The following is a 15,206-nucleotide window of genomic DNA, read 5'->3' as shown; positions in this document are numbered from 1 at the left end:
GTTGCTCTTACGAAGAAAGGCTTAAGTTTTGCAAATTACAGTGTCTGGAGACTAGGCACCGGCGAGGTGATCTGGTAGAGGTATATAAAGCCTTGAATGGTTTGAGCATGCTCAATGCTGATGGGATTCTTCCTCTTGTTCGGAATAATCACCTGAGAGGGCATAAATTCAAATTGAGGAAAGACAGATGTAGGATAGATGTGCAGAAATTTGCCTTTAGCCAGTGGGTAGTTGGTTGGTGGAACAGACTTCCATCCCTTGTTGTGGAAGTTGATAGCCTAAATAAATTTAAGGCTCAGCTGGACAGGTATTTCGAACGAACGGAGGGGTGAAGTGGAAGTTTTTTTTTTTTTTTTTGGCTGATGCTGCATAAGCTTGCTTTTTTGCATCATATGCGTCTACTAATGCTAATTCAGTTTTGTCTATGTAACAATGCAAGGAACATTGCATTGTTATTGTATTCTTTCAAGAACACATCAGCTGAAGCATATGAAATGTTAAAAGAGGCTTCTGGTGGGTCTATGCTTCCATATAGCACAACTCACAGGTGGTTTAGAATGTTTAAAGATGGATTCGATTCAATCACAAAAATCAGCCTTTGGAGCTCCAATCATTGCTGTCATCACAGAAACCTTAACAGTACTGTCACCAAAGAAACCATAAACACTGCTTCTGTAATCATGAGAAAAGATTGTTGTATAACAGTAAGGCAAATGGCAGTGATGTTGAAAATATCAGTTGGAAGCAATTATGGTATTCTCCATGACCATTTGCATAGGACACGTTTGTGCATAATGGGTTCCAGGACTACTCACACAGAAGCAACAGTAAGTTCATGTGGAGGTTTGTCAGGAACTGCAACAGATGGTTACTGAATATGGCAATGTTCTGCAGACGATAATGGTGGATGAGATATAACTTCTTCATTTCAACCCAGAGAGTAAACAACAAGCTCTGTTTGGAAGTCTATGTCATCGCCAACACCAAAAAAAGCAAAAATTGTGGCTTCTGCAAGAAAGATTATGGTCATCTTTTTTTTTGACATTCAAGGAATGATTTACCAGTAGGTTGTGCCACATCATACGATTGCTACAGGAACTTACTACAGAACTGTATTACACTCTTTGTGCGATCACATTCATTGTAAATGACCAAAACTGCATGCAGGTGGATGTATGCTACATCAAGACAATGCGAGACCTAACACTGCTCATACTGTCATCAAGTACTTGGCCAGCATTAATGTCATATGTATTCCTCATGTGCCTTAGAGCCCTGACCTTGCACTCTGCGAGTTTTTATTTTTATTTTCAAAGTTAAAGGAGGAGCTGCAAGGAAAATGTTTCCAGTCATCAGAAGAAGATTCTCAAAGGAAAGTCAAAAATGGCTTCCACCATTTTTTGAAGAATTGCAGGAACAGAGTAAGTGCATTTTATCAAATAGGGACTACTTTGAAGAGGACCATCAAAATATGGACGATTATTAAAGGTACGGTATGAAAAAAAAAAAAAAAAAATTATGATCACTCTTTACTTGAACAGTCCTCTTAATTATGACATGTTCCACACATTCTAAAGGGAACTGTGACAAGTTTCATCAAATATAGAATTTTTTCACCATAGCAAGTGTTTTAAACTAAAGCACATGATGTAATTTCCATGTACAGTATATGTTTTTGTAAACATGCCTCTCTTGCTTAGTTTCAATTGCAGCTGATGCAACTTGGCATATACTACTATTATTTTATTATTCAGTTACAGAAACAATTTATGATTGGTGCATATGGTTAAAATATGGGGAAAGCAAAAATCATTTTAACCAAATGTCCTTGTTTTTTCCCATTGTCTTTGTTTTCACTTTTCCAGGTCACCAATGACATTAGTTTTAGTCGTGGACACGTTTGTTGTCAGCCACTTACATCAGATATACCTGCTCCAAAAACAATTTTAGGAATTAAAAGCCATAAATAGCCACCTCATTTTCAGCAGCCTCAACTGTTTCCTGCTTTTTTTTTTTTTTTTGATTGGCATAAACACCCAGTAGGCATAGCCTAGCACAATGTTTCTTCTTCTTCTCTGTGTGTCATCTCCTAATGGAGGTTGGCAACCACTACAGCAAATGACTCTGTCTCTGGTAGATCTGAACAGCTGCTCGGAGTTCAGTCTTGTCCAATTCTTAATGTTATCAACCCACGATGTACATCTTCTCCCAGGCTTTCTTTTTCCTTCCATTCTCCCTTCAATAATTAGCCATAGAATTGCATTTTTGTTGTTCCTTATTAGGTGTCTAAGATACACCATTTTTCTTTTCTTTATGTTCTTCAGCAATTCCCAGGTTTTCCATTTCTCTGCAGGACATTCTTATTGGTCACTCTTGTTGTCCATGGTATCTTTAGCATTGTTCTGTACGTCCACATTGCAAATGCTTCTAGTTTTTCAAGGTACTAGTTTTCAGTGTCCATGTCTCGCACAATGTTTATACAAACTTTTTCTGCCATAAATCCCTTTTGGCTCCTAGATTTACTAATGGACCCGCAAAACAAAAAGTCATTTTATTTTATTGATCTCAATAATAAAAACATTGTGACCAACAAATAAAACTATTTCTAAACCTTTATTCAAAATTTGCCTTTCCACATTTCAAGATATCCAATTTACACAAAATTAAATTAAAAATCTATCTGCCTGTGTGTCTTGCATGGTTCACTTGAGACAATCACTTTTAGCTAATCATCCTGAAATACCAAAGTCTCTAATAACATGCCCCTCAGAATTGGTGTGAAGATAAGCGTGTATCTTTTTTTACTACACAACCTATTCATGATGCACATAATGAGCAGAGGGTACATATATTTGGATTTCAGGAAAGCTTTTAACACTATTGCAAATGGAAGACTATTGTACATATTGGGGCAGAATGGTATTAAGGGTAAGTTGCTACAATGGATAAAAGGATGGTTCAGTGGGAGAAGACAGAGGGTGGTAATCAATGAGTGCTGCTCTTCGTGGACTAATGTTATTAGTGGAATCCCACAGGGTTTGGTGTTGGGTCCTCTGTTGTTTTGTATATTTATCAATGATATTGATGAAGGTATATCAGGCTTAGTGTTGAAGTTTGAAGATGATACAAAGGTTGGCAGGGTTATTAATGACAGTAATGGCAGTGTGCTACTGCAACAGGATCTAGATAATTTGGGCAGATGGGCTAAGAAGTGGCAACTGAAGTTAACCTTGACAAATGCAAAGTACTGCATATGGGTAGAAGTAATCCCGAGAAATGTACCAACTGTGTGATACTACACTTAAGGTGGTAGAAAATGAAAAAGACCTGGGAGTAACTGTACAGTCAGATATGAAGTTTTCTGAGAAATGCAGATAGGCTGCCAGGGCAAGTCATGGGGTTTTGTCAATGATATATAGGAATTTTGCTAAAAGGGAAAAGGAGGTGATTGTCCCTCTGTATAAGGCAATGGTCAGGCCACACCTTGAGTACTGCATACAGGTCTGGAGGCCTCATTTTAGGAAGGATGTAGATTTGCTTGAGTGTGTACAGAGAAGAGCAACAAGATTGGTGAGGGGAATGAAGGAATCCGCTTACCAAGAGAGGCTTAAGTTCTGCAAATTGCAGTGGCTGGAGACAAGGCACCTGTGTGGTGATCTGATTGAGGTGTATAAGGCCTTGAATGCATTGAGCATGCTGAATTCTGATGGGATCCTTCCACTTGTTTAGATTACGAACCTAAGGGGACATAAATTCAAATTAAGAAAAGACAGATGTAGAATAGATGTACGGAAATTTCCCTTTAGCCAGCGGCTGGTTAATTTCTGGAACAAACTTCCATCTGTCGTTGTGGAAGTTGATAGGTTAAATAAATTTAAGGAGGAACTGGACAGGCATTTGGAGGGAATGGTGTGATTTTTTTTTTTTTTTGGCTGATGCTGCATAAGCTCATACACTTTCTCTCTTGCATCACATGCCACTACTACTACTACTACGTTGTAGAGCAGATATTTAAGGGCACAAAAGGTGATATTGTTGTACACGTTGGAACTAATGACATTAAGAGTAAGCGATCTGCAGATTTACTCAACAAATACAGGTCAATGTTGAAAAAAAGTCATGAGTTAGGGTTTAATGTGAAAGTGAGATGATGAGAGCCTTGTCTATCAATTCGGCACTGGAAAGATTGTGCAAGGCTCAAGGGGTAGAATTTCTTTTCAGCCTGATCTGTGCTTGTTAACAGGAGAGACTGCTTCTACAGGGATGGGGTACACTTAAACAGAAAGAGTGCAAGAATATTTGCTGATGCTATCGAGACAGTGTTAGGTTAGGTCAGAAAACTGCTTTTTTTTTTTTTTTATGAAAACCCCAAACATGAAAGGTATCAAAACCTATAGTACTTAGTAGGGGGATGCAGGAAACTTTTCCCTAGAGACTAAACATGTGTTTCACCACTTCAAGCCTCCAATAATAAGCAAAGTGGTGATATTTCACCGGTTGATGAAAGTCATCTACCACCTGAAAAATTGAGGGGATACACTGAATAAAAGGGTGAACAGTGGCCACAGGCAGAAGCAAAAGATTCTTGCTCTGATTCTATTGGAATGAGCAGCAGCATGGAAAGCAAAGCAATGGAGATTTCCAGCAGTCATAGTGGAACAAATAAATACACTATTTATTTGTACCACTATGACTGCTGGAAAAACATGCTTTGTAAAAAGGATAGGTGGAATAGGACCAGGGTATGTCTGCCAGGGGCAAAAGTTGATGACGTTGTAGAGCGGATATCATCTTTTAAGGGCACAAAAGGTGATATAGTTGTACACGTTGGCACTAATGACATTAAGAGTAGGAGACCGGCGGAATTACTTGACAAGTACAGGTCACTGATGAAAAAAAGCCGTGAATTAGGGTTGAAATTGAAAGTGTCTGCAATTCTGCCCAGACACGATAGGAGGGAGTATATGATGAGAGCCCTGTCAATCAATTCGGCCCTGGAAAGATTGTGCAGGGCTCAAGGGGTAGAATTTTTTTCAGCCTGGTCTGTACTTGTTAACAGGAGAGACTGCTTCTACAGGGATGGGATACACTTAAATAGAAAGGGTGCAAGAATGTTTGCTGATGCTATCGAGGCAATGTTAGGTGGGTCGGAAAACTGCTAGATTGGGGGGATACAAGGACTAATAGATTAACAGTAGCCACTGGCAGAGGTGAAAGTGATTCTTGCACTGCTTCTATTGGAATGAGCCGCAGCCTGGAAAATAAGATGCAGGATATTTCAGAGACTGCTGGGAATCATTGGGGTACAAGTAAACACATGGGTTGTGTTAGGGTAGCTAAGAAAAAGAACAGGTGCATGTATACTTGTGTGTACACCAATGCTAGGAGTTTAGTAAATAAATTTGATGAATTTGAGGTATTGCTCAAAACATCAAAGGCAGATATTGTGGGGATTTCAGAGACGTGGTGTCACACAGATATAAGAAATGCAGAACTGGAATTTGGGGAGTACAATGTCTACAGAAAGGATAGACAGGATAGGAAGGGAGGAGGGGTTATGCTATTAGTTAAAAAACACATAAAATCCAAGGAAGTGAAGCCAGTCGACATCGCTGGACAGTGCAGTGTCGAGTCAGTTTGGTGTGACATAAGCATTGGGAGATCAAAATTGAGAGTAGGAGTGTGCTATAGGCCTAATGACTCTGATGAGTATAATAAGAAACTGTTCGGAGAAATAGAGTGGGCCAGTAAATCAGAGAGTCTTATAATGGGGGATTTTAATTTCCCAGATATTGACTGGAATTTGGGGGCTGGTCACTCACACAGTAGCAAGGCTTTTGTGGATTTATTGGATGATTGTTTTCTACATCAGCATGTTCGGGAGGCAACTAGAGGGAGTAATACTCTTGATTTGATTATCAGTAGTGATTCTTCATGCATTAAGAATCTGCAGATAAATGAACCACTTGGTGGCAGTGATCACAGTGTGCTGAAGTGGGAGTTACTCAAAGAGGTAACTACCATTAGGGGTAAAGGGAAGGGGTATTGCTTTCGTAAAGGCGACTACAATGGACTGAGACAGTATTTAAATTCTATACAGTGGGATCAACTGATGATATTGCCAACAGCAAATTCAAAATGGGAAGCATTCAAAGAACTTATCGTGGAAGCTACTAGGCTTTACATACCAACTAAGAAATATTGTTCAAGGTTTAGGCCTAAATGGTTGTCAGATGAACTAATGAGGCATATGGCAGAGAAGAAAAATGCATGGGATACATACAAATTAACACGTGACACGGACGCCTATGATAGATACAAGTTGATCTGTAACCAAGTTACAAAGGAGGTTAGGCAGGCGAAGGCAGATTACGAGAGATCCTTGGCAAGGGATGCGAAGAAAAACAGCAAAGAGTTCTTTACTTATGTAAACTCTAGAAGGAAGGGGATGAATCAGATTGGTCCACTTGAGATCGATGGGTCAACTGTTGATGACCCTGCTCGGGTAGCTAACAAACTAAATGAATATTTTGCATCGACATTCACACATGAGGAGTTATTCAGCGAGGGGAATGCCAGAGGTGTATTCGACTCTAGCAGTAAGCTAGAGAATCTTGTAATAACTGAGAGCAAAGTGGAGGAGAAATTGTTGAAGATAAACACAAGAAAGGCACCTGGGGTGGATGGGATCTATCCAGTTATATTAAAGGAGGCAGCAAAGGAGGTAAGCAAACCCTTAGCCATAATTATGAGAGCTTCCTTGGACTCAGGGGAGGTACCCATTGACTGGAGATGTGCAAATGTGACCCCAATTCACAAAGGGGGATCAAAGGCTGACACAAGTAATTATAGACCTGTGAGTTTAACTTCTGTTCCCGGAAAATTAATGGAGGCACTGGTGAAAGAAGCACTGCAGGATCATCTAGACAAGACTTCAGTTATAGCTAGGACACAGCATGGTTTTGTTAAGGGGAAGTCTTGCCTGACCAATTTGATTGGATACTATGATGCAGTCACAAAAGAACTGGATGCAGGGAATAACTTTGATATTATATACTTGGATCTTAGAAAGGCTTTTGATACTGTTGCACATGGAAGACTGCTGCACAAATTGGAGCAGTGTGGCATTGGAGGCAAGTTGCTGCTATGGATAAAGGGGTGGTTGAGGGGGAGAAGACAGAGAGTGGTAATCAATGGACACTGCTCATCGTGGACTAATGTTATTAGTGGAGTCCCTCAGGGTTCAGTATTGGGGCCTTTATTGTTTTCTGTATTTATAAATGATATTGATGATGGTATATCAGGCTTAATGTCCAAGTTTGCAGACGATACGAAGGTTGGCAGGGTTGTCAAGGACACTACTGACACTATGCTGCTGCAACAGGATTTGGAAAGGTTGAGCAGATGGGCTTCGAGGTGGCAAATGAAGTTTAACATTGACAAATGTAAAGTACTACATATGGGAAACAGCAACCCCAGAGCAACGTATCAACTCTGTGGTACTACACTGACAGTGGTAGAGAATGAAAGGGACCTGGGGGTGGTGGTGCAGGCAGATATGAAGTTCTCTGAGCAGTGCAGACGAGCTGCAAGAGTAGCTCATGGTGTATTGTCAATGATATATAGGAATTTTTCTAGCAGGGATAAGGAGGTGATTATTCCCTTGTATAAGGCAATGGTCAGGCCACACCTAGAGTACTGTATACAGGCCTGGAGGCCTCATTTCAGGAAGGATGTAGAGCTGCTGGAACGAGTACAGAGAAGGGCAACTAGATTGGTGAATGGGACAAAGGGGTTCTCTTACGAAGAAAGGCTTAAGTTTTGCAAATTACAGTGTCTGGAAACTAGGCACCAGCGGGGTGATCTGATAGAGGTGTACAAAGCCTTGAATGGTTTGAGCATGCTCAATGCTGATGGGATTCTTCCTCTAGCTCAGAAAAATCACCTGAGAGGGCATAAATTCAAATTGAGGAAAGACAGATGTAGGATAGATGTGCGGAAATTTGCCTTTAGCCAGCGGGTGGTTGGTGGGTGGAACAGACTTCCATCCCTTGTCGTGGAAGTTGATAGCCTAAATAAGTTTAAGGCTCAGCTGGACAGGTATTTCGAACGAACAGAGGGGTGAAGTGGAAGTGGTTATTTTTATTTATTTATGTTACTTTTTTTTTTTTTTTTTTTTTTTTTTTTTTTTTGGCTGATGCTGCATAAGCTTGCTTTCTTGCATCAAATGCCTCTACTAATGCTAATGCTAATGCTAATGCTAATGCTAATAGTGGAACAAATAAATACATGGGCTGTGTTAGGGTAACTAAGAGTAGAAACAGGTGCATGTATACTAGCATGTACACCAATGCTAGGAGTATAGTTAATAAATTTCATGAGCTTGAAGTGCTAGTCAAGACATCAAAGACAGATATTGTTGGGACATCAGAGATGTGGTAAGCAGTGCAGAATTGGAATTTCGGAAGAACAATGTGTACAGAAAGAATAGACAGGACAGGAAGGGGGGAGAGGTTATGCTGTTAGTCAAGGAACACAAAATCTAAGGAAGTGCATCCAGTTGATGTTGCTGGACAATGTTCAGTCTGTTTGGTGTGACATAAGCACTGTGAGAGGAAAAATGAGAGTAGGTGTGTGTGCGCTATAGGCCTAATGAATCTGATGAGTATAATGAGCAACTGTGCAGAGAAACAGAGTGGGCCAGTAAATCAGAATGTCTCATAATGAGGGATTTTAACTTTCCAGATATTGACTGGAACTTGTGGGTTGATCATTCGCACTCTAGCAAGACTTTTGTGGATTTATTGGATGACTGTTATCTACAGCAACATGTTCGAGAAGCAACCAGAGGGAGTAATACTCTTGATCTGATTATCAGCAGTAATTATTCATGCATTAAGAATTTGCAGATAAAAGAACCACTGGGTGACAGTGATCACAAGGTACTGATGTGGGAATTACTTAAAGATGTAACTACCATCAAGGATAAATGAAACGACTTTTGCTTTCGTAAAGATGACTACAGGGGTCTCAGATAGTTTTTAAATTCTGTACAGTGGGATCAACTGATGATGTTACCAATGTTGAATTCTAAATGGGAAGCCTTCAAGACTTAATTTTGGAGGCTACTAGGCTTTTCATTCCAGCTAAGAAATACTGTTCAAGATCTAGGCCTAAATGGATGTTAGATGAAATGAGGCTCGTGGCAGAGAAGAAAAATGTATGGGATGCATATAAAGTATCAGGTGACACAGAAGCCTATGGCAGATATAAACTAGTCTGTAATCAAGTCACACAGGAGGTTAGGCAGGTGAAGGCAGATTACGAGAAATCCTTGGCAAAGGATGTAAAGAAAAATAGTCATGCTAAGGTAGCTAATAAACTGAATGAGTATTTTGCATCTACATTCACAAGAGGAGTTATTCAATGAAGGGAGTGCCAAAAGTTTATCAAACTCTAACAGGGAGCCAAGTGATTTTGTAATCACTGAGAGCAAAGTGGAGGAGAAATTGTTGAAGTTAAACATAAAAAAGGCACCTGGGGTGGATGGGGATCTATCCAGTTATATTAAAGGAGACAGCAAAGGAAGTAGGCAAACCCTTAGCCATAATTATGAGAGCTTCCTTGGACTCAGGGGAGGTCCCCATGTACTGGAGGTGTGCAAATGTGTCACCAATTCACAAAGGGGATTCAAAAGACTCGACGGGTAGAATTTTTTTTTTTAAATTCTTAATGTCCAAGTAACTATAGACCTGTTGGTTTAACTTGTGTTCCGGAAAAAATAATGGAATCACTGGTTAAAGTAGAATTGCAGGATCATCTGAACAAGGCTGCAGTAATGGTTAAGACACAGCATGGGTTTGTTAAAGGGAGGTCTTGTCTGACTAATTTGAATGGATACAATGTGGTCACAAAGAAGCTGAATGCCAAAAATAATTTTGATATCATATACTTGGATTTCAAGAAAGCTTTTGATACTGTTGCACATGGAAGACTGCTGTACAAATTGGAGAGGTATGGCATTAAGGGTAATTTGCTACAGTGGATAAAGGGATGGTTGAATGGGAGATGACAGAGAGTGTAATCAATCGACACTGCTCTTCATGGACAAATGTTATTAGTGAATTTCCCCAGGATTCGGTGTTGGGTCCATTGTTGTTTTGTATATTTATCAATAATATTTATGAACATATATCATGTTTAATGTCCAAGTTGGCAGATAATACAAAGGTTGGCAGGTTTGTTAATGACAGTAAAGACAGTATGCTACTCCAACTGGATCTAGATCAAATGGGCTAAGAAGTGGCAACTGAAGTTTAACACAGAAATACAAAGTACTGCATATAGGTAGCAATAACCAAAGAGAAATGTGCCAAGTATGTGGTACTATACTCACAGAAGTGAAAAGCAAAAAAGACCTGAGGTAATTATGCAGTGAAATATGAAGTTTGCTGATCAGTGCAGACAGGCTGCCAGGCCAGGTCATGGAGTCTTGTCAATGATATATAGGAATTTTTCTAGCAGGGACAGGGAGGTGATTATCCCGTTATACAAGGCAATGGTCAGGCCACACCTAGAGTACTGTGTACAGGTCTGGAGGTCTCATTTTAGGAAGGATGTAGAGTTTCTAGAACGAGTACAAAGAAGGGCAACGAGATTGGTGAGGGGAACAAAGGGGTGCTCTTACCAAGAAAGGCTAAAGTTCTGCAAATTGCAATGCCTGGAGAGCAGGCACCAGTGAGGTGATCTGATTGAGGTGTATAAGGTCTTGAATGGGTTGAGCAAGCTGAATGCTGATAGGATTCTTCCTCTTACTCAGATTAAGAACCTGAGGTGGCACAGTTTCAACTTGAGGTGTGGAAATTTGTCTTTAGCCAGCGGGTAGTTGATTGGTGGAACAGACTTCCATCCTTTGTTGTGGAAGTTGATAGCCTAAACTTAAAGCTGAGCTGGACAGGCATTTGGAATGAATGGAGGAGTGAAATGGGAGGTTTTTTTTTTTTTTTTTTTTTTTTTTTTTTGGCTGATGCTGCATAAGCTTGCTTTCTTGCCTCATATGCCTCTGCTAACTGCATATGGGTAGCAGTAATGCCAGAGTAACATACCAATTATGTGGTATTACATTCAGGGTAGTGGAAAATGAAAAAGACCTGTGGGCTGCAGTCAGATATGAAGTCCTCTGAGCAGTGCAGACAAAATGCCAGGACAGCTCACAGGATTTTGTCAGTGATATATAGGAATTTTGCTAGCAGGAATAAGGAGGTGATTATCCCTCTGCATAAGACAACTGTCAGGTCACACCTTGATTACTGCATACAGGTCTGTAGGCCTAATTTTAGGAAGGATCTGGAGTTGCAAGAATAAGTACAGAGAAGGGCAATGAGATTGGTGGGGGGAAGAAAGGAGTAGTCTTACCAAAAAAGGCTTCAGTTCTGTAAATTTCGGTATCTTGAGACTAGCCACCTGCAAGGCGATCTGATTAAGGTGTTTACAGCTTTCAATGGATTGAGCAAGGTCACTGCTGATTGGATTCTTCCTTACTCAGAACTGAAAATACCCCATTAGTTATTTCATCAGACTACACACGAGAGGGTATAAATTCAAATTGAGGAAGGATGGTTACACAATAGATATGCAGACGTTCGCTTTTAGCCAACATATTGTTGACTGCTGGAACAATATTCCATCTGATGTTTTGGAAGTGGGTAGCTTGAATAAATTCAAGGACTAAACAACTGTTGGATGGGATAGATAGATGAAATCGGGCGTTTTTTTTTTGGTTGATGCTGTATAAGCTTGTTTTCTTGAATTATATGCCACTGCTAATGCTAATTGTGCAATAGTTATTCTGGCAGTCTGTCTGCACTGTTCAACAGACTTCTCTGTTGAACAGTGCTGGCAGACTGCCAGAATAACTAATGGGGTATTGTCAATGACATGCTGCAGCAATATTCAATTAGCAGCCCTTGAACCACTTCCGGCCTGAGAAATGCTTTATATTGTCTAGTGACTGGCCAGAGATTTTAAGATGTCGAAAAAAAAAAAAAAAAAAAAAATTATTATAATTATATATTAATAAATTAAAAATTTCATCATTTTTATATAATGTAATTTCTGAAATAACTGATTTTTTTATTCTTCCACTGATGGTTTTTTTTTTTTTTTGCATGCCACCCTTGAAACTAGTGTACATGTACCCTGGTACACTCGTGCAAAGTCTAAGAGATCCCAGAGGTATTTGGAAAAGAAAAAAAATTATCAGAAGGAATTTTCAAAGCAATGGGTAAAATTTATTCTTCTTAAACAATTAATTCCTTTTGCCCAATCCTTGCAATAATTGGTCCAGTCCTCTTTTAAACTTAACTTTAATTGGTCATATGAGTTGGGAAATTTGGCATGACCACTTAAGGGACCTATGTAAATAAATACTATTTAATATTTCATGTTAAAAAAAAAAAAATAGTGTTGTGCAAGATCTTTGAACTTTTCCAAAGTGGTCTACTCAACATAGTAACAGAACAGTCCTGATATGCTGGAATTTACACAAGCAGGGATAAAGATATGATTATCTTACTCTGTAAAGCAACTGTTAGGCAACATCTTGAATGTTAGATAAGGTTTGGAAATCTCATTTTAGGAAGGACATGATTTGTTGGAGATGATGCAGAGAAGAAGGACACAAAAGGGATATTCTTACAAAAAAAAAAAAAAAGAAAAAAAAAAAAATAGAAGTCCTATAAATTGCAGCATCTGAAAACTAGGAATCAGTATGTGATCTAAGTGAAATGATTAAAGCTTTGAAATGGTTAAGGAGTAAGGATGCTGTTAGCATCCTTACTCCTTAGACACACATTAAAAGGAAAATTTAAATTTGAAAAAGGATGGTCACAGAACAGATATGCTGAAATTGATAATCATATAAAATTTGTATTTTACTGCATTTGATTGTAGAACATTTGAATCATTCTGCTCTCAATGAGCAAGTACTCGGTGCTGAGGCTTAGGCATATTATTATTGCTAGCCATATAGTGCAAGGAAGCCTGAGGTTTATGCTGCACCAGCTAAAAAAAAATTTCCAAGTTACCCTGAGAGAGAGAGAAGTAGATGGGAATCACCAAGAAAGAGAAGAATGATGATGTCCAGCTCAGCACCCTGGGTGTGCCAAGCCCATACTCACCAGATGTGAGCCCCTGGGGTTGGTGTATGTTCAACTTAGATATAAAACTTTTATCCGTGGTTCTACCTAGAGTTGCTGATTTAGGCATAAGCCTAATTCTTAACCTCACATACTTTGCATTATTCTTCCATGGAAGCAGAATGATCTGATCATCAAAAAACCATAAAACATACGAATTTTATTTGATTTCAACTTTTGAAATATCCCTCAACAATCCTATAATATTAATTTGCACTCAGCAGAGTACTACTCTTCAAATAAATACATTGAATAAGCTTGAAGGACTGGAAAAGTTAATAGGAATGAGTATACAAAGATTTATAAAGGGGTTTTTTTTTTTTTTTTTGATGATGATGCATTGTAAGCTTTATTTTCTTGCATCATTTTGCCAATACTAATACTACCCAGTCACGAAAAGCAATAAAACTCATAGTTGTGGGGATCTGTTATTCGGTTTTTTTTAGGAGCATTAGCAACTAAGGCCATATTGCTCCGGGAATATGCGGTGGTAATTCCCTGACCTTTCCGCATCCTCCGTATTTGGTGGTCACGGGCTCGAACCCCGGTCTAATCAAGAAGTGTGCTTGTGCTATGCACTGCTGCACCTGCCCATCTGTTGTGGGGATCTCTTGAAAAAATTTCAAATGCAATACACCTATGCAAGGTCTAGGAGACCCCAAATACTCTTTTTTTTTTTTTTTTTCAGGAGGAAACATTATTAGAAGGAATGCTCAAAACAGTGGGTAAAATTATTTTACCTTAAAAGAATAATTCTTTTTTTGACTATTCCTTCTAGTAGTTGGTCCAGTTCTCCTACTCGTTACATGTTTAGTATAAAATCTTGCATCCGCTAAAAGGGGAATGGGGGACCGAAGTAAAAAGCATCTCGGAAATTGAGTTACAGATGAGCGAAATATTCTACAATGGGAATGGAAAAAAATACAAACCTATATATATATAATGGGTTAAATCACTTCTGATATAATTACTAATTAATTGGGCAAACTGTGTGGGTTCAATGCAATTTTTCCATTGTCTTGCATATATGATATTCTTCCGACATTATCTCTGCATTTTCTGTAATGTTGGAATGCAGTTATTTCGTTAAAATTTAAGTGCGTTTAGTCGTTAACCTTTTATCTTTTATTGACATTTCAAGAAAGATGCACTCTTTACTGTGGAATATCACTGAAGTCATGGCCAGTTCATACTTCCAATCAACTACTGAATTACAATGCATAAATACTGAATTACATAACAAAAAAATAATGACAAATATACTGGTCATCTGTGTATATGGAAAAGGCTGATATACCTTCAACGTCACTCGATAAACAGTGTGACCTTTCAAGTGACGTGTTGGATGAGTAACTTCGAATGTTCTCGACAAGATATCATCCCATTTTTTGGCCATCAGAGATTAAAAATAATACGTTTACCAATTCAAAACTAATTATATCGCTGTAGTCATGTGGAAAATGACAAAAAAACAGCACGCAAAAAAACACACCACTTTCGACAGTCCCAGTACCCCAATTTTAAATACAGCGCCATCTGCAAGCTTAAAAGTTCATAAATTTAAAGTCACAAATTACCTAACGCTCAAATATGAAATGCATTTTTGAAAAGCCATAAAATTCTTCTCAAGCCACGGTTTTCTCCAAAGTACTTCCTGCTGTGCAGCTTCTTCCGTCCATATACTCGTTTTAAATTCAATATTAAAGCTAAATCAATCATGAATCAAATAAACATAAAACAAGCAAAAATGGAATAAACAGCATTCTCTACATATAAAACAACGTCTTATTTTGTTGGTAAATGACGTAACAATGCTTAATTTTTACTTAGATGATACCTGGGGATCAGCTTTATAATACGTCTCGAAACATTACAAACTGAATATTGACGGTTTGATATGTCATTATAACGACAATTTCCAATCATTCTTATAAAGAAATATCTTTATGAGAAGTACACTCGTTTTGATTTGATGATGCTATTGGGGAGTCGGGAAGCAGAGCGAATACA

At 38.7% G+C, this 15,206-nt stretch overlaps 1 long non-coding RNA gene across 1 annotated transcript in view; it reads right to left on the bottom strand.

The window, feature by feature from the left end:
• The window catches only part of LOC150084688 (uncharacterized), a 53,292-nt gene extending 38,712 nt beyond the window's left edge, over positions 1 to 14,580 (bottom strand). Inside the window, exon 1 of the long non-coding RNA XR_016547090.1 lies at positions 14,494 to 14,580. This is a non-coding gene — a long non-coding RNA (uncharacterized LOC150084688). The remainder of the gene's footprint in view (positions 1 to 14,493) is intronic.
• Between the last annotated feature and the right edge of the window lie 626 nt (positions 14,581 to 15,206).

Source organism: Mastigoproctus giganteus, chromosome 6 (assembly GCF_048544385.1).
Source record: "Mastigoproctus giganteus isolate SK-2022 chromosome 6, ASM4854438v1, whole genome shotgun sequence".
Taxonomy (NCBI): domain Eukaryota; kingdom Metazoa; phylum Arthropoda; class Arachnida; order Uropygi; family Thelyphonidae; genus Mastigoproctus; species Mastigoproctus giganteus.
This window is presented reverse-complemented; position numbering and strand designations above follow the sequence as displayed.